The 20,265-nt window shown below is 44.5% G+C and overlaps 1 pseudogene; it reads right to left on the bottom strand.

Annotated features, from left to right (window-relative positions):
* Nucleotides 1–5,995: 5,995 nt before the first annotated feature.
* On the bottom strand, nucleotides 5,996–12,700 carry LOC141042922 (uncharacterized; annotated as a pseudogene).
* Nucleotides 12,701–20,265: the final 7,565 nt, after the last annotated feature.

The following is a 20,265-nucleotide window of genomic DNA, read 5'->3' as shown; positions in this document are numbered from 1 at the left end:
GAGATCTTTCGACCAATCAATCTTTTTGTTGGAGTTGTATTGGGTTATATTTCACCTATAGCCTTCCCTAAGGAATATTGCTATTATGGTGTCTATCAATGATCCAAATTTTCTCCTATCCTCTCGGCGAGAGAAGTTCTCATCTCTTCGTTGATCTCAAGCAAGCAATTGTTTTCGTTAGTGGCAGAATTTCACCTCATAATTTTGAGATGTGTTCCATAAGCCCTCAACAAGCTTGTTCTTTTAGTTGTTGGTTTTTTCCAACAACTCCGTTCTAACCTTCTTGCGAGGATACTTTCCAAATTCATTTGTGGAAGGTGTTGTCATTTTCTTCTCCATTCTGTTATTCCAATGATCTATCTTCTATTCTTTCTTCCGGAGGTTTTGTGATGTTGCTCTCTTCGACCAATCATCTTGTTTTGTCAAGATCATGTAATTTTTTCCTTTCTTACCCGTTTATCCGGAGTGTCGTGTTTTCATTCGAGTTCTCTCTTCTTATCAAGTTTTGTCTCCTCCCTCAACCGGAGTGCTGTCTGAAATCTTTCTTACCCCTTGGGCCATTCTTTCATTAGTTCCGGAGGCAATGTGTTGTTAATTTCATCGAGTATCCTCTCATCTTGTCAAGATCATGTTCGATTCCTTCCATTTACAGTCGGAGTGCTGCCCAAATTATATCATTCTTATTCCTTCTCTATCTTGTTTTAACCGGAGTGGTTTAAATATCTATTGTGTCACTTAACCTCAAGGTTCTCATGGTGTTCCTTGTCTTTCTTTTCTACCGGAGTCTTCTCAATTTTGTTCACCTCTGTCGTGTCATTTCTTCAAGCTTTGCGACCTCTCAAGGTTCTTTGGTTTCACTCGTTTGTCAAAGAAGCAACTTAGCTTTACCTTTTCTCTTCCTCTTCCGTTTTTCTCCGGTGCCATCCTAGATCTCGGGACGAGATCCTCTTGTAGCGGTGGAGTGTTGTAACTCCCCGAGACCGACGCTCTGATTGCCTTCCTTGTTTTGCGAGTCAGCTGTGTTTTATTTGTGTGTTGCATTCATCATCGCATCATTTGCATTGCATCGGCACTTCGTTGCCGTCATGTTTTAAAAATTTGCATTCATTCATAGTTGCCGCGTTCCCCCCTTGTCTTCGTTCACCGTTCCAAGACCAACCGTGTTTCCGGTTCCCTCTTGTCAAACCAACTAACCTCTCTCGTCAGCCCGCGATCCCCTCACGCGCGTCCGAAAGTTGTCCCGTACCCGACCCGGTTTGTTGTTACCGTTGGGTCCGGATCATCCCCTAACATCTACAAAACATCTCCGTTTTCTTATTTGGACTCCCTACCTATTATTTTCTCGATCGTCCGATTTTAATCAGAGGGACCAAATGCCCCTACCAAAATTCACTTGTTATATATATAGACCTCCGTGTCCATTTTTAGACCAAACCCTAATTTCTAGGGATCCTACCCTAGCGCCGCCGCCACTCTTCCTCGGGATCTGTCTGATCCTTCCACCCACCTTCTCCTCGATTTCAGCCACCGGCCAGTCGCCTTCGAACCTACCCAACCGGCGCTCTCCTCTGGATCCCCTCGATCCTCCAACCGGCGACAGAAACACCCGCAGGAGAGAGCCAGGGCCTCGATCCCCTGCTCATGCCCGAGCTTCTCCAACCTCTGCGTTGTCTCGCTCCTTTGCATCGGCAGCCAGGCGCCCGAGGCCATGCGCTCCTCCCCTCGCGCAACACCTCGTCACCGTCCGACAAGTTACCGCACTGGGACCCCTCGCCTGGCGCCACCAGCAGCTCCCCGCTGCCCCGCTCCTTTCCCCTCCCCTTCCCTTTTTCCTCTCGGCTCTCTTCCTCCCGTGCCTCTCAACTCTGTTTTGTTCTCCGTACAGCAGCACCATGCCATGGTTGGAACTTGCAGCCGCCTCGCTGCCCGGATCCACGTTGTTCCGAACCTCCCGTCGCCAACATCACCCGTGGCCAGCCGCCGGAGTTCAGGTCAACGTTGCCTTGCGTCCCCTGCTTCCTTGTACTCTCCATCCCGTCCCCCTTCCCTAACCTCTCTCATGCCCCGGTCTCTCTCTCTCTCGTCAGGTGCAGGAGCAGCGGAAGCTCCGCCATGGCTGCCAAGGGCCTTCTCCTGCGACGATCCGTCAAGTCCGCCGCCGGGAACGACCTCCACCACCTGGATCCGCCAAGTCCAAGCCGCCTCGCCCGATTCCAGCCGTCTTGCGCCGTCCCCGCCGCCGGCTACCTCCCCTGCCTCGCACTTGCTCAAGCAGGACGACCGCGCCTCTGCTTCCCCTGCAACGAGCAGCAGCTGCTGCATCGTCTCCCGTATGCGTCCGTTGACCTTCAACCTTCCACGTGGGCCCCGCGTCGTCAGCCAGCTCCAAGGCCCAGCCTGCTTCCCCTCCAGATCTGGCCTGCTCCAGATCTGCCCCAGCCGCCACCACCGACCTGGGCCTCAGCCCATGGTGAGCGCCCCAGCGCCCAGCAGTTTCGGCCTGCTACTTTTTTTTTCCTGTTCTATGAATTTCCTAATTTCCCGGGAATTGACAGAATTGCAGAAAACCCCCTGTTCTTCATGCATTTAATAACTAATAAACCATGCATCGGATTAAAATGATTTATATATGTAAAATGCTTAGAATTTTGTGTAGTTTAATAATATGCCACTTTCATCCCATGTTAAAATGTTTAAAATGCTGTTTATTTAATTTTGCATAAATGCCATGTTAAAATGATTTAATTCATAACTAAATAACCGTAGCTCGGATTTAAATAAACTTTATATGTAAATGGGGTAGAAAAATGCATAGATTAACATGGTACACTTCATTTTGCTGTTTAAAAATATTAAAATTGCGTTTATGGCAGAACAGTACCAAATCTAAATTATGGACATGAGGATTTTCCGGAAATTGTTGTTTGTTGTTCCGGCCTCATTTAAATTGCCTAAAATAGGTAGTTTCCTTATGCTTCACCTCTTGCCATGGTTAACAACATTTAACATTGTTGGGTACATAAACAAGAGAGAACTAAATAATTGATGTGGTGTTTCTTCAATATGCAACTCGTTGCATATTGAGCTCCACTTAACTTGTAGTATTGTTTGTTGCACTTTGGCATGCCACGCATATTTAAACCGGACATGCATCATACTTGTTTGTGAATCATGCCATGTGTATGTGATGGTTGTTTACCATGTTGTTTGTTTCTTTCCGGTGTTCCTTCTTCTTGATAGTTCCGGTTATGTTGCGTTGGTGAGGATTCGTTCGACTTCGTCCGTTTGTCTTCTTCATGGACTCGTTCTTCTTCCTAGCGGGATCTCAGGCAAGATGACCATACCCTCGAAATCACTTCTATCTTTGCTTGCTAGTTGTTCGCTCTATTGCTATGCCGCGCTACCTACCACTTGCTATATCATGCCTCCCAAATTACCATGAAACCACCTCTAACCTTTGTCACCCTTCCTAGCAAACCGTTGGTTGGCTATGTTACCGTTTTGCTCAGCCTCTCTTATAGCGTTGCTAGTTGCAGGTGAAGATGAAGATTGCTCCATGTTGAATTATTTTTATGTTGGGATATCACAATATCTCTTATTTAATTAATGCATCTATATGCTTGGTAAAGGGTGGAAGGCTCGGCCTTATGCATGGTGTTTTGTTCCACTCTTGCCGCCCTAGTTTCCGTCATACCGGTGTTATGTTCCTTGATTTTGCGTTCCTTACGCGGTTGGGTGATTTATGGGACCCCCTTGACAGTTCGCCTTGAATAAAACTCCTCCAGCAAGGCCCAACCTTGGTTTTACCATTTGCTACCACCTATCCCCTTGTCCCTTGGGTTCTGCAGACTCAAGGGTCATCTTATTTTACCCCCCCCCCCCCGGGCCAGTGCTCCTTCGAGTGTTGGTCCGAACTGAGTAGACTGCGGGGCCACCTCGTGGAAACTCGAGGTCTGGTTTTACTCGTAGGATGTTTCATCCGGTGTTGCCCTGAGAACGAGATATGTGCAGCTCCTATCGGGATTTGTCGGCACATCGGGCGGTTTTGCTGGTCTTGTTTTACCATTGTCAAAATGTCTTGTAAACCGGGATTCCGAGACTGATCGGGTCTTCCTGGGAGAAGGTTGATCCTTCGTTGACCGTGAGAGCTTATAATGGGCTAAGTTGGGACACCCCTGCAGGGTATAAATTTTCGAGAGCCGTGCCCGCGGTTATGTGGCAGATGGGAATTTGTTAATATCCGGTTTTAGAGAACTTGACACTCGACTTAACTATAACGCATCAACTGCGTGTGTAGCCGTGATGGTCTCTTCTCGGCGGAGTCCGGGAAGTGAACACGGTTCTTGTGTTATGTTTGACGTAAGTAGGAGTTCAGGATCACTTCTTGATCATTACTAGTTGACGACCATTCCGTTGCTCCTCTGCTCGCTCTTATTTGCGTATGTTAGCCACCATATATGCTTAGTGCTTGCTGCAGCTCCACCTCTTTTACCTCATCTTTCCTATAAGCTTAAATAGTCTTGATCTCGCGGGTGTGAGATTGTTGAGTCCTCGTGACTCACAGATACTTCCAAAACAGCTGCAGGTGCCGATGATACCAGTGCAGGTGGTGCAACCGAGCTCAAGTGGGAGCTCGATGAAGATCCTGTTCGTTGTGTTGTTTCTTTTCATGTTGATCAGTAGTGGTGCCCAGTTGGGATATCAGGGATCTAGCAGTTGGGTTGTCTTCTTTTATTTTGGTTCCATAGTCGGACCTATGTGTGAATCTCTGAATGATGTATGTTTTATTTATGTATTGTGTGAAGTGGCGATTGTAAGCCAACTCTTTATCCCATTCTTGTTCATTACATGGGATTGTGTGAAGATGACCCTTCTTGCGACTAAACCACAATGCGGTTATGCCTCTAAGTCGTGCCTCGACACATGGGAGATATAGCCGCATCGTGGGTGTTACAGCATATGACTTTGGCCAGGAGTTAGCTTGAAGTCAGGCATAGGAGTGTTTGGGTCCTTGTGCCAGAGATCAATGTAATCGAGGATCAAGTTTGGATCCAAAAGTAGAGGCACATTTGTGCCCTTGGCTCTAGCGGCCCCGACTTGCCTATCTCTGATGATTTCAGCAAGTTCTTCATCATCAGCTTCGTCTTCTTCAGACGGCACTTGGAAGGCGACCTGCTTCTTGTGAGGACTTGGGCGAGAGCCTCGTCCAGCAGTGGTCTTTGTCTTCAGCAGAGAGGGTCATGTTGAAGAATTTGGTGCAGTTGAGGAACTAGCTGAAGCTCCTGAGGCAATAGAGATGCCTGTAGTCCTTTGGCACGTGGCAAGATGCACAGGTGCTGAGGATTTGGTCGGAGCAGCTGAGGACTTTGGAGGAGCAGGAGCAGCGTGAGGAATTGGTCGTGAGGGCTTAGCTGAGGAACTTGGCCGTGAGGGCATTGAAGAAGAAGCACTTGGCTTATGCGCAGGCTTCTTTGCCATCGATTTCTTTGGCTTTACAGAGGCCTCAGCAGCAGCAGCAGCAGAGTCTTCGTTGAATTTCCTCACTGCATATTTTGCCTGTTTGGCCAGCTTGGCCTGGCGCTTGGCCCATTCTTCAGGATAATCTTCACCACGCTTAAGGCTGGTGAGATCAGCTTCTTGGCCAGGTGCCAACAGAGGTCTTGAGCATGGAGGATTGAGTGCGAATTTCTTCATGTACTTGGGAGTCACATACCTGTACTCCCTCCACTCTCTTGCCCATCTCCTCTCTATCTTCTGAATGCGCACCTTGCGCTGATTTTTATCTTCCTCAGGGGGTGTGCAGTACCCAGCATAGATGTCCTCACGGATTTCAAATGCAGTGTTGATTTCAGGCCTCTTTCCTCCTTTCTGTGGCTTCTTTCCATCAGCCATTTTCTTCAGTTGAGGATTTTGAACAATTGAATTTTCTGAAGAAGTATGCAACTTTTCTTCGAGGAACGTTGCAAATGAGTTAAGTTGATGAGAACCTAGTGATTCAGTAGCGGACAGGAGTACCTGTGAATAGAGTATAGTTGCGAGGAATTTGGAGAGGTCATATGCGTTCTCAGAAGGTTTTTCAAAAAGAACAAGTTTGAGGAATTAGACCAGATGAGTCTTAAAGAATTTCACTAAGCGTTCTTTGTCTTAGGTTCCAGAGTTGTATAGATCGAAGATCCACACAATTGAGGAATCTTGAAGAAAAATGATGCTTAGAGAAACGAATCAAGAACAGATGACATGTGAGGTGTTAGTGTGTGAAAAATTTGAAGAATAAACACTTTTGAAGATTTTGTAGAAATCATTTGAATCAAAGAGGGCAGTAAAAGTAACTTTTAATTACCCTGGACGAAGAACACGACGAACTGGGAGGTGGAGATGAGAATTTCGTCTGTGCAGATCTTCCACGCCCTAACTTGGTGGAGGAAGACAGCTACGATGGCGGCGGAGTGAAGATTTCCGCGGCCGGTGCGAGTACGGTGGTGACGAGGTCGAGGCAGTGAAGCTCTTCCTCACCGGAGACGATGAAGTAGTGGCGGTGCTAGGGTTTGAGAAGCTCGAGCCGGAGAGAGGTCGAGCGAAGTAAAGGAAGTGAGGAAAGGGAGAGGGGGTATTTATAGCCACGGTGAAAAACTGTTCGCCCGAAGAAATTGGACGAACGTGCCCCTGACCCTTCTCATTCGCTTGACATGTGTCACCCACGTACTGAGAAGTGGAGATCGTGTTAGATCGTGGGTGAATAGATTGGGTTGAGTATAGCATAGAGGGGGAAGGGTCCGATCACATTCACTTAGCAGAAAAACCAACTTGAAGAATTAGCCATAAGTGAATGTTGTAGAGGACATAAACTCATATATATATATATATATATATATATATATATATATATATATATATATATATATATATATATATGTATATATATAGCCAATGAAGCAAAACGACGGAAACAGTGAAGACAATGCAAAGTTGAAGAACATGAACAACTAAGGAATTTCAAAAACTGAGGAAAAACTCAAATTGAAGATTTTCAACTTTTGTGGTGGCGTGACCCACCGTATAAGAATGATGATTTCAGACACCGCGTACAATTGTCGTAGGGCTCTGAGAATCAAATTCTTCATTAATTTCTTCACACTTAGAGTGTTATTCTTCATTGATTGAAGAAAAACGTTTCTTCATGTGTTGCACATCTAAGTCATCAATTTTGCATAAGTGTTAGTATGAGTGTCCTTTTCAAAGAACATTTGAAGATTCTAAGATATTTAGCTCACACCACAACTTGCTAAATCTCTTCTCATCCAAGGGCTTTGTGAAGATATTGGCTAGCTGTTCTTCAGTCTTCACATGCTCAATAGAAATGTCGCCCTTCAACACATGATCGCGAAGAAAATGATGACGAATCTGAATGTGCTTTGTCTTCGAGTGCTGAACTGGGTTGTGAGCAATCTTGATGGCACTCTCATTGTCACAGAAGAGAGGCACATTCTTCACATTGACGCCGTAGTCCTTGAGAGTTTGCTTCATCCACAGCAATTGAGCACAGCAAGAACCAGCAGCAATGTACTCAGCTTCAGTAGTAGACAGTGATACGCAGTTTTGTTTCTTCGAGGACCAACAGACCAAAGATCGTCCGAGGAAATGACATGTACCAGATGTTGACTTGCGGTACACACGATTACCAGCATAGTCAGAGTCAGAATATCCAATGAGATCAAAAGCCGAGCCCTTGGGGTACCATAATCCAAGTGTTGGTGTGTGAGCTATATATCGAAGAATATGCTTCGTAGCCTTATGGTGTGATTCCTTCGGTGTAGCTTGAAATCGGGCACACATGCAAACACTAAGCATAATATCTGGCCTAGATGCACATAAATACAATAAAGAACCAATCATGGAGCGGTATACCTTTTGATCGAAGTCAATACCATTTTCGTCAGTGCAGAGATGGCCATTTGTGGGCATCGGAATTTTGACGCCTTTGCAATCTTGCATGCCGAATTTCCTCAGTACATCCTTGAGGTATTTCTCCTGATATATGAATGTGCCATTGTGCTGTTGACGAATTTGAAGACCTAAGAAGAATTTCAACTCTCCCATCATAGACATTTGATATTCTTCACTCATCATATAGGCAAATTCATCACTATAACGTTGGTCAGTACAACCAAAGATAATATCATCAACATATATTTGGCGCACAAACAATTCATCATCATAAGATTTAGTGAAAAGAGTAGGGTCGAGTGAACCGGGTTTGAAGCCTTTCTTCATGAGGAATTCCTTCAAAGTATCATACCATGCCCGAGGGGCCTGCTTGAGGCCATAGAGGGCCTTATTGAGTCTGAAGACTTTGTCAGGATGCTTTGGATCTTCAAAACCTGGGGGTTGAGCAACATATACTTCTTCCTCAAGCTTACCATTGAGGAATGCACTTTTCACATCCATTTGATATAAAGTGATATCATGATGGTTAGCATAAGCAAGTAATATGCGAATAGCTTCAAGTCTAGCAACAGGTGCAAAAGTTTCATCGAAATCAATTCCTTCAACCTGTGTGTAGCCTTGAGCTACAAGCCATGCCTTATTCCTCACCACAAGGCCATTTCCATCTTGCTTGTTGCGGTAGATCCACTTTGTGCCAATGATATTGTGCTTGCGAGGATCTGGACGTTTAACCAGTTCCCAAACGTTGTTGAGCTCGAATTGATGTAATTCTTCTTGCATGGCCTGAATCCACTCAGGCTCCAGAAATGCTTCATCTACCTTAGTGGGCTCTGTGATAGAGACAAAAGCATAGTGCCCACAAAAGTTAGATAAATGTGAAGCTTTTGAGCGTGTGAGAGGACCTGGTGCTTCAATGTCATCGATGATCTTTTCAACTTGCACTTCTTTTGCAACGCGAGGATGAGTAGGTTGTCGTCGAGGAATTTGATCAGCATTTTCTTCAGCACCATTTTCTTCAGCATTTTCTTCAGGTGCATTAGCTCGACGTTCTTCACGTTCTGGAATGAATTCTTCAGCAGATTCTTCGGTAGGAATGACATCCTCAGTAGCCTTGAACTTGATAGTTTCCTCAGGTGCTGGTTCATCTATCACAGAGGGTAGGTGCTCTCTTTGCGAGCCATTAGTTTCATCGAACCGCACATCTACAGTTTCAACAACCTTGTGAAGAACGTTGTTGAAGACTCTGTAGGTGTGCGAGTCCTTTCCGTAACCAAGCATAAAACCTTCATGTGCTTTCGGTGCAAATTCAGCATTGTGATGAGGATCTCTAATCCAACATTTAGCACCAAAGACTTTGAAATAACTCACATTGGCTTTCTTGTCAGTGAGGAGTTCATAGGCAGACTTCTTGAAGAATTTGTGAAGATATACCCTGTTGATGATGTGGCACGCAGTATAAATTGCCTCAATCCAGAAGTGACGAGGTGTCTTGTACTCATCAAGCATAGTGCGAGCCATCTCAACAAGAGTTCTGTTCTTGCGCTCCACGACGCCATTCTGCTGAGGAGTATACGGAGCAGATAACTCATGAGTAATACCAAGTTCATCAAGATAGTCATCAAGACCAGAATTCTTGAACTCAGTTCCATTGTCACTTCTGATATGCTTGATCTTCACACCAAAGTTGGTTGAAGCCCTCGAGGAAAATCGTTTGAAGACTTCCCGCACTTCATGTTTGTAAGTAACAGTGTGTACCCATGTGTATCGAGAGTAATCATCAACAATAACAAAGCCATAGAGAGATGCGTCATTTGTGACTGCTGAGTAATGCTTAGGACCGAAGAGATCCATATGAAGCAATTCAAATGGTCGAGTAGTGGTCATGATAGTCTTCGCTGGATGCTTAGCCTTGGTCATCTTTCCAGCTTCACAAGCTCCACACAAGTGATCCTTGAGGAATTTGACATTCTCAATGCCAATGACATGCTTCTTCTTCGCAAGCGTGTGCAAATTCCTCATGCCTGCATGACCAAGTCGTCGATGCCATAGCCAGCCTTCTGAAGCTTTTGCAAGTAGGCACACGGCTGGTTGCGGTCCTGTAGAGAAATCAACAATATACAAGTCTCCTCTCCTAAAGCCTTCGAAGACTTTGGAATTGTCAACTTCCATAACCACAACACAACGATACTTGCCAAAGACAATAACCATATCAAGGTCACAAAGCATTGAGACAGAGATGAGGTTGTATCCTAAGGACTCGACAAGCATGACTTTGTCCATGTGTCGATCCTTTGTGATCGCAACCTTACCTAGACCCAATACCTGACTTTTGCCTTTGTCAGCGAAGATGATATGCTTCAGATGCGATGGTGATAAGGGAGCATCCATCAATAGATTCTTGTCACCAGTCATGTGATTTGTACATCCACTATCGAGGACCCACTCAGTGGCTTTGGGTTGATGATCCTGCAGATGAATTAGTGCAGCTTACGAACTTCATATACTTCATCAGTGAAGAATATGACATCACAATTCATCAAACCAATTTCATCAAGCAATGCAACAGATAAAGGAGTATGAGGACGTGAGAAATAAAAGTTCATTTCTTCATGATTAGCCTGCGTCCTTTCAAGCACTTTTCAGGTCTCCAGCAAATTCTTCAGACGTTAAAGTACGTCTGGAGACCTGACCCTGCATAAAAGATTAGTTCTTTTTCTTCACCACCCACATCTGAAGGGGTGGCAAAGAGTTCATCACTCTGTGAGCTCCATACGAGAAAGGTGGCATAGAAGCCAATCCATTTCGTTTCACATAAGAGGAGTTAGGGTAAGCATATGAATAAGCAGAGAAATTCTTCGAGGACTTATGAACACAGTGATTAGAAGAATAATGCTCATATACATAGCCCTTAGCTCTTCCCTGCGAAACAGAGTTGTTAGCACGATGATGTTCATATGAGGACTTTGATCCTTTTGAGGAATATGATCCACGTGAGGAATTCGATCCGTACGAGGACTTGGATCCATATGAAGAATTTGGTCCATATGAAGAATTTGATCTGGGGTTCCTATTCTTCACAGGTGGTGTCAGGAGGACATTCACCTGAAGACTTTCGAGGCACCTTTTGGGAACCCAGATTTTCTTCATAGGAGAACCGTTCCTGCAGTTAGTGCCAACATATCTAGCAAATACTTCACCATTATGATTTTTTAAACAGTTTATAGTTGGAGTCAAATGACTCATCAGAAGAATGAGAAGATTCACATGTAAAGCCAGATAAATTAGATGGATCAACTGGAGGTCCCTTTGCAGCAACCCATGAGGTTTTGGGGTACTGCTCAGGCTTCCAATATGTACCATCAGCATTGAGTTTCCTCTCAAAGGCAATACCCTCTTTCCTAGGGTTCCTGTTGAGGATCTGCTTTTTAAGCACATCACAAAGAGTCTGATGCCTTTTGAGGCTTTTGTACATGCCTGTCATGTACAATTCCTTCAGCCCTGCATCGTCAGTGATACTAGCAATGTCCTCAGATGAGGAATTAGTGATAGCAGAGACAGTTGAAGAATTTGTAGCACTAGAAGCATTTGAACATTCAGTTGAAGAATTAGCAGATTCACGTTCAATGCATTTCAAACATGGAGGAACAAATTCTTCCTGAGCAGCGCTGATTTGTTGAGTAAGTAATGAATCGCGCTCCTTCTGAAGATCTTCATAACTCACTCTTAGCTTCTCAAGATCTTGCTTTCTTTGAAGAAATTCATAAGAAAGCTTCTCATGATCAGATAAGAGAGTGTTATGATGACCTTGAAGGTTGTCAAACCTAGTCTGAAGTCTCTGAAGATTTTCAGTCAAGATTTTAGTGCGATCCATTTCTTCACCCAACATATCATCACTTTTGTCTAGCATGTTTTGAAACTTTTCAAAATCCCTTTGTTGTTTCACAGCAATCTTAGCAAGTTTAGAGTAGCTGGGCTTGAGGTTTTCATCAGATTCATTCTCACTAGATTCAGAGGAGGTATATTTGAGTACCTTGGCACCCTTTGCCATGAAGCAATAGGTGGGAGCATAGTCATCATTGCCTTCATCAGCCTTGTTGGTGAAGCCATTTTCTTCAGAGTTGAAGATAGACTTGCTGACGAAAGTAGTAGCGAGAGCTAGAGTCGCTACTCCAGACTCGGACTCCTCAGATGCCTCCTCTTCCTCATGTTCCTCAGATTCAGCTTCAGAGTCCATTTCCTTGCCAATGAATGCCCGAGCCTTCTTGGAGCTGCTCTTCTTGTGAGATGAAGACTTTGAGGATTTTGATGATGAAGATTTTGAGGATTTCTTCTTTTTCTTTGCATCATCAGAACTGTAATCCTTGTATTTCTTCTTCTTTGATTCCCTTTCCCACTAAGGACAATCTTGAATGTAGTGTCCAAGTTTCTTGCATTTGTGACAAAGCCTCTTCTTGTAGTCACTGGATGAGGAATCATTGCTCCTTGAGGATCTTCCAAAGTGACCATGTCTTGAGAACTTTTGAAATTTCTTCACAAGTAGTGCTAGTTCCTAGCTCAGTTCTTTAGGATCACCAAGGCTGCTGCCAGAGTCTTCATCTTCAAACTCAGAAACTGCCTTGGCCTTCAGTGCACGTGATCTGCCATAGCTCGAACCATAGAGGTCTCTCTTTTCAGCAAGCTAGAACTCATGAGTATTTAGCCTTTCGAGGATATCAGCGGGATCAAGTGACTTGTAATCAGCAAGTTCTTGTATCATCAATGCCAGAGTATCAAATGAGGAATCAAGCGATCTCAACAATTTCTTCACCACCTCATGGTCGGTGATGTCAGTGGCACCAAGCGCTTGAGGCTCATTTGAGATGTCAGTGAGGCGATCGAAGGTTTGTTGAACATTTTCATTGTTGAGTCTTTTGAAGCGGTTGAAGAGATTGCGAAGAACATCAACTCGAGAGTCACGCTGAGTTGAGACTCCTTCATTCACTTTGGACAGCCTATCCCAGATAAGCTTAGCAGTTTCCAAAGCACTCACTCTTCCATACTGTCCTTTGCTCAGATGGCCACATATGATATTCTTCGCTTGAGAATCGATTTGCTTGAATCTCTTCACATCGGTAGCGTTCAGTGAGGGTGAGACAGAGGGAACACCATTTTCCACAACATACCAGAGATCGTTATCAATTGCCTCAAGATGCATTCGCATCTTATTCTTCTAGTAGGGGTAGTCCGTCCCATCGAAGGTAGGACACCCAGCAGAGACCTTGATCATACCTGCGGTTGACATAACTAAAACTCCAGGCGGTTAAACAAAAATCACACAGAACAAGGGAGTACCTTGCTCTGATACCAATTGAAAGTGCGTTATATCGACTAGAGGGGGGTGAATAGGCGATTTTTATGAATTCTTCACTGAGGAATTTGCAGGTGAGGAAATTCCTTAGCGAAGAACTACTTGCAGCGGAATAAGTACTCAAAAGTATGCATAGCAGAACACAAGCATGGTCATCATGATGAAATGAAGACAAGCACAGAGTACGGAAAGCGTAAACACAGGATAACACAGGATGAAGACAAACAGACTGAAGAAATTGAACTGAGGAAATTGAGAAAGTATTCAGTCAAAGTCTTCAAACACAGATATGAACAAGTGCACAACACAGTTATGAGGAAATGAAAGAGTTGAGGAAATAGAACCAGTTGGCTTGGTGAAGACAATGATTTGGTAGACCAGTTCCAACTGCTGTCTCAGTTGTACATCTGGTTTGAGCGGCTAGGTGTTTAAACCTGAGGACACACAGTCCTCACCGTATTCTCCTTGAGCTAAGGTCACGCAGACCTCGCCCAATCACTCGTGTAAGTCTTTAGGTGACTTCCGAACCTTCACAAACTCGGTCACTCGGTGATCCACAATTCCTCTTGGATGCTCTAGACCATGACGCCTAACCGTCTGGAAGAAGCACAGTCTTCAAAGGTAACAAGCGTCGGATCCACGCAGGATCAATCTCTTCAGTGATGCTCAATCACTTTGGGTTTGTAGGTGTTTGGGTTTGGGTTTTCCTCACTTGATGATTTTCGCTCAAAGTCCTCGGAGGATGGGATGCTCTCAAATGACAAGTGTCAGTTTCTCTCGGAGCAGCCAACCAACTAGTGGTTGTAGGGGGCGGCTATTTATAGCCTAGGGAGCAGCCCGTCATGATAAGACATAAATGCCCTTCAATGATATGACCGTTAGGTGGGTAGATATTTTGGGACAGCTCGCGCATAGCACAGGAACGGTCGGAAATTTGAGTATCAAATTCCTCAGGGCTATCATGTTCCTCACTGTGTAGGCAATTCGCACTGGCGAATTCCTAACTCCTCAGTCAGAACAAAATCCTCAGAGACCAGAAGAACTTCGTCTCTGTCACTGAAGAATATGACCGAACTGTATGAGATTTCCAATGGCTTCACTAGAAGGGATTGGTAGGTGTAGGATTTTGAGTTGAGCATCACATGGAAATTTTTCCTTAGTATTTCCTCGACCCCCTTTAACAGTACGGTGTTTCCTATGACTCAAGAAAGATAAAATGAAGCTACGAAAACAAAAGTCTTCACGCTTCATGTTCCTCAAATGAATACCAAGTCTTCAAGGTCACACCAATTTCTTCACTTTCAAAGTCTTCAGAAAGTCTTCAGAAATCCAAAGTCTTCAGTCGAAGAACTTCATTTTTAGGGGTCGACTTTCTCTGTAAATATCAAACTCCTCATAGACTTACAGACCTGTGTACACTCATAAACACATTAGTCCCTTAACCTATAAGTCTTCAATATACCAAAATCACTAAGGGGCACTAGATGCACTTACAAGGTTGCATCATATACAACTCTTCTTCTAGAAATCCTCATTCAGGAATGCAGTCTTTACATCCATTTGCCAAATTTCATAATCATAAAATGCGGCAATTTCTAACATGATTCGGACGGACTTAAGCATCGCTACGGGTGAGAAGGTCTCATCGTAGTCAACTCCTTGAACTTGTCGAAAACCTTTCGCAAAAAGTCGAGCTTTGTAGACAGTAACATTACCGTCAGCGTCAGTCTTCTTCTTGAAGATCCATTTATTCTCGATGGCTTGCCGATCATCGGGAAAGTCAACCAAAGTCCACACTTTGTTCTCATACATGGATCCCATCTCAAATTTCATGGCCTCAAGCCATTTTGCGGAATCTGGGCTCATCATCACTTCCTCATAGTTCGTAGGTTCGTCATGGTCAAGTAACATGACCTCCAGAACAGAATTACCGTACCACTCTGGTGTGGATCTTACTCTGGTTGACCTACGAGGTTCGGTAGTAACTTGATCTGAAGTTACATGATCATCATCATTAGCATCCTCACTAATTGGTGTAGGAGTCACGGGAAAAGATTTCTGTGATGAATTACTTTCCAATAAGGGAGCAGGTACAGTTACCTCATCAAGTTCTACTTTCCTCCCACTCACTTCTTTCGAGAGAAACTCCTTCTCTAGAAAGGATCCATTCGTAGCAACAAATGTCTTGCCTTCGGATCTGTGATAGAAGGTGTACCCAACTGTCTCCTTTGGGTATCCTATGAAGACACATTTCTCCGATTTGGGTTCGAGCTTATCAGGTTGAAGCTTTTTCACATAAGCATCGCAGCCCCAAACTTTAAGAAACGATAACTTTGGTTTCTTGCGAAACCACAGTTCATAAGGCGTCGTCTCAACGGATTTAGATGGTGCCCTATTGAACGTGAATGCAACCGTCTCTAAAGCATAACCCCAAAACGAGAGCGGTAAATCAGTAAGAGACATCATAGATCGCACCATATCTAGTAAAGTACGATTACGACGTTCGGACACACCATTATGATGTGGTGTTCCGGGTGGCGTGAGTTGCGAAACTATTCCGCATTGTTTCAAATGAAGACCAAACTCGTAACTCAAATATTCTCCTCCACGATCAGATCGCAGAAACTTTATTTTCTTGTTATGATGATTTTCCACTTCACTCTGAAATTCTTTGAACTTTTCAAATGTTTAAGACTTATGTTTCATCAAGTAGATATACCCATATCTACTCAAATCATCTGTGAAGGTGAGAAAATAACGATACCCGCCGCTAGCCTCAATATTCATCGGACCACATACATCAGTATGTATGATTTCCAACAAATCTGTTGCTCGCTCCATTGTTCCGGAGAACGGTGTTTTAGTCATCTTGCCCATGAGGCATGGTTCGCAAGTACCAAGTGATTCATAATCAAGTGATTCCAAAAGTCCATCAAAATGGAGTTTCTTCATGCACTTTACACCAATATGACCCAAATGGCAGTGCCACAAATAAGTTGCACTATCATTATCAACTCTGCATCTTTTTGCTCCACTATTATGAATATGTGTATCACTACTATCGAGATTCATCAAAAATAGACCACTCTTCAAGGGTGCATGACCATAAAAGATATTACTCATATAAATAGAACAACCATTATTCTCAGATTTAAATGAATAACCGTCTTGCATCAAACAAGATCCAGATATAATGTCCATGCTCAACGCTGGCACCAAATAACAATTATTCAGGTCTAAAACTAATCCCGAAGGTAGATGTAGAGGTAGTGTGCCGACCGCGATCACATCAACTTTGGAACCATTTCCCACGCGCATCGTCACCTTGTCCTTAGCCAATCTTCGCTTAATCCGTAGTCCCTGTTTAGGGTTGCAAATATTAGCAACAGAACCAGTATCAAATACCCAGGTGCTACTGCGAGCATTAGTAAGGTACACATCAATAACATGTATATCACATATACCTTTGTTCACCTTGCCATCCTTCTTATCCGCCAAATACTTGGGGCAGTTCCGCTTCCAGTGACCAGTCCCTTTGCAGTAGAAGCACCCAGTCTCAGGCTTAGGTCCAGACTTGGGCTTCTTCACTTGAGCAACAACTTGCTTGCCGTTCTTCTTGAAGTTCCCCTTCTTCCCTTTACCATTTTTCTTGAAACCGGTGGTCTTGTTGACCATCAACACTTGATGCTCCTTCTTGATTTCTACCTCCGCAGCCTTCAACATTGCGAAGAGCTTGGGAATTGTCTTATCCATCCCTTGCATATTATAGTTCAGCATGAAGCTCTTGTAGCTTGGTGGCAGTGATTGAAGAATTCTGTCAATGACACTATCATTCGAAAGATTAACTCCCAGTTGAATCAAGTGATTGTTATACCCAGACATTTTGAGTATATGCTCACTGACAGAACTATTCTCCTCCATCTTGCAGCTGTAGAACTTATTGGAGACTTCATATCTCTCAATCCGGGCATTTGCTTGAAATACTAACTTCAACTCCTGGAACATCTCATATGCTCCATGACGTTCAAAACGTCGTTGAAGTCCCAGTTCTAAGCCGTAAAGCATGGCACACTGAACTATCGAGTAGTCATCAGCTTTGCTCTTCCAGACGTTCATAACATTTGGCGTTGCTCCTGCAGCGGGTTTGGCACCTAGCGGTGCTTCCAGGACGTAATTCTTTTATGCAGCAATGAGGATAATCCTCAAGTTACGGACCCAGTCCGTGTAATTGCTACCATCATCTTTCAACTTTGCTTTCTCAAGAAACGCATTAAAATTCAACGGAACAACAACACGGGCCATCTATCTACAACAACATAGACATGGAAAATACTATCAGGTACTAAGTTCATGATAAACTAAAGTTCAGTTAATCAAATTACTTAAGAACTCCCACTTAGATAGACATCCCTCTAATCATCTAATTGATCACGTGATCCATATCACTAAACCATGTCCGATCATCACGTGAGATGGAGTAGTTTTCAATGGTGAACATCACTATGTTGATCATATCTACTATATGATTCATGCTCGACCTTTCGGTCTCAGTGTTCCGAGGTCATATCTGCATATGCTAGGCTCGTCAAGTTTAACCCGAGTATTATGCGTGTGCAAAACTGGCTTGCACCCGTTGTATGTGAACGTAGAGCTTATCACACCCGATCATCACGTGGTGTCTCGGCACGACGAACTTTTGCAACGGTGCATACTCAGGGAGAACACTTATACCTTGAAATTTAGTGAAAGATCATCTTACAATGCTACCGTCGATCTAAGCAAAATAAGATGCATAAAAGATAAACATCACATGCAATCAATATAAGTGATATGATATGGCCATCATCATCTTGTGCCTTTGATCTCCATCTCCAAAGCACCATCATGATCACCATCATCACCGGGGCGACACCTTGATCTCCATCGTAGCATCGTTGTCGTCTCGCCAACGATTGCTTCTACGACTATCGCTACCGCTTAGTGATAAAGTAAAGCAATTACATGGCGATTGCATTTCATACAATAAAGCAACAACCATATGGCTCCTACCAGTTGCCGATAACTCTGTTACAAAACATGATCATCTCATACAATAAAATTTAGCATCATGTCTTGAACATATCACATCACAACATGCCCTGCAAAAACAAGTTAGACGCCCTCTACTTTGTTGTTGCAAGTTTTACATGGTTGCTACGGGCTGAGCAAGAACTGTTCTTACCTACGCATCAAAACCACAACAATATTTCGTCAAGTATGTGTTTTTTAACCTTCACAAGGACCGGGCGTAGCCACACTCGATTCAACTAAAGTTGGAGAAACTGACACCCGCCAGCCACCTGTGTGCGAAGCACAGCGGCAGAACCAGTCTCGCGTAAGCATACGCGTAATGTCGGTCCGGGCCGCTTCATCCAACAATACCGCCGAATCAAAGTATGACATGCTGCTAAGTAGTATGACTTGTATCGCCCACAACTCACTTGTGTTCTACTCGTGCATATAACATCTAAGCATAAACCTGGCTCAGATGCCACTGTTGGGGAACGTAGTAATTTAAAAAATTTCCTACGCACACTCAAGATCATGGTGATGCATAGCAACGAGAGGGGAGAGTGTCGTCCACGTACCCTCGTAGACCGTAAGCGGAAGCGTTATGACAACGCGGTTGATGTAGTCGTACGTCTTCACGATCGACCGATCCTAGTACCGAACGTACGGCACCTCCGCGATCTGCACACGTTCAGCTCGGTGACGTCCCACGAACTCACGATCCAGTAGAGCTTCGAGGGAGAGTTCCGTCAGCACGACGGCGTGATGATGGTGATGATGAAGCTACCGACGCAGGGCTTCGCCTAAGCATCGCTACGATATGACCAAGGTGGATTATGGTGGAGGGGGGCACCACACACGGCTAAAAGATCAATGATCAACTTGTGTCTATGGGGTGCCCTCCTCCCCGGTATATAAAGGAGTGGAGGAGGGGGAGGGGGCCGGCCTCCTAGGCGCGCCCCAAGGGGAGTCCTACTCCCACCGGGAGTAGGATTCCACCCCTTCCAAGAGTAGGAGTAGGAGGGAAGGAAGGAGGAGTGAGGGGGAAGGAAAAAGGGGGGAGCCCCCCCTTCCTTGTCCAATTCGGATTAGAGGAGGAGGGGGCGCGCGGCCTTCCCTGGCCGCCCCTCCTCTTCTCCACCAAGGCCCATGAGGCCCATTACACTCCCTGGGGGGTTCCGGTAACCCCGCGGTACTCCGGTATTTGTCCGAACTTACCCGGAACCCTTCCGAAGTCCAAACATAGTCATCCAATATATCGATCTTTATGTCTCGACCATTTCGAGACTCCTCGTCATGTCCGCGGTCATATCCGGGACTCCGAACTACCTTCGGTTCATCAAAACACATAAACTCGTATTACCGATCGTCACCGAACGTTAAGCATGCGGACCCTACGGGTTCGAGAACTATGTAGACATGACCGAGACACGTCTCCGGTCAATAACCAATAGTGGAACCTGGATGCTCATATTGGTTCCTACATATTCTACGCAGATCTTTATCGGTCAAACCGCATAACAATATACGTTGTTCCCTTTGTCATCGGTATGCTACTTGTCCGAGATTCGATCATCGGTATCTCAATACCTAGTTCAATCTCGTTACCGGCAAGTCTCTTTACTCGTTCCGTAATACATCATCCCGCAACTAACTCATTAGTTGCATTGCTTGCAAGGCTTATAGTGATGTGTATTACCGAGAGGGCCCAGAGATACCTCTCCGACAATCGTAGTGACAAATCCTAATCTTGATCTATGCCAACTCAACAAGTACCATCGGAGACACATGTAGAGCACCTTTATAATCACCCAGTTACGTTGTGACGTTTGGTAGCACACAAAGTGTTCCTCCGGTATTCGGGAGTTGCATAATCTCATAGTCATAGGAACATGTATAAGTCATGAAGAAAGCAATAGCAATAT

This window comes from Aegilops tauschii, chromosome 3 (assembly GCF_002575655.3).
Source record: "Aegilops tauschii subsp. strangulata cultivar AL8/78 chromosome 3, Aet v6.0, whole genome shotgun sequence".
Classification (NCBI taxonomy): Eukaryota; Viridiplantae; Streptophyta; class Magnoliopsida; order Poales; family Poaceae; genus Aegilops; species Aegilops tauschii.
The sequence above is the reverse complement of the archived record's forward strand: the minus strand, read 5'-3'. Positions and strand labels throughout refer to the sequence as shown.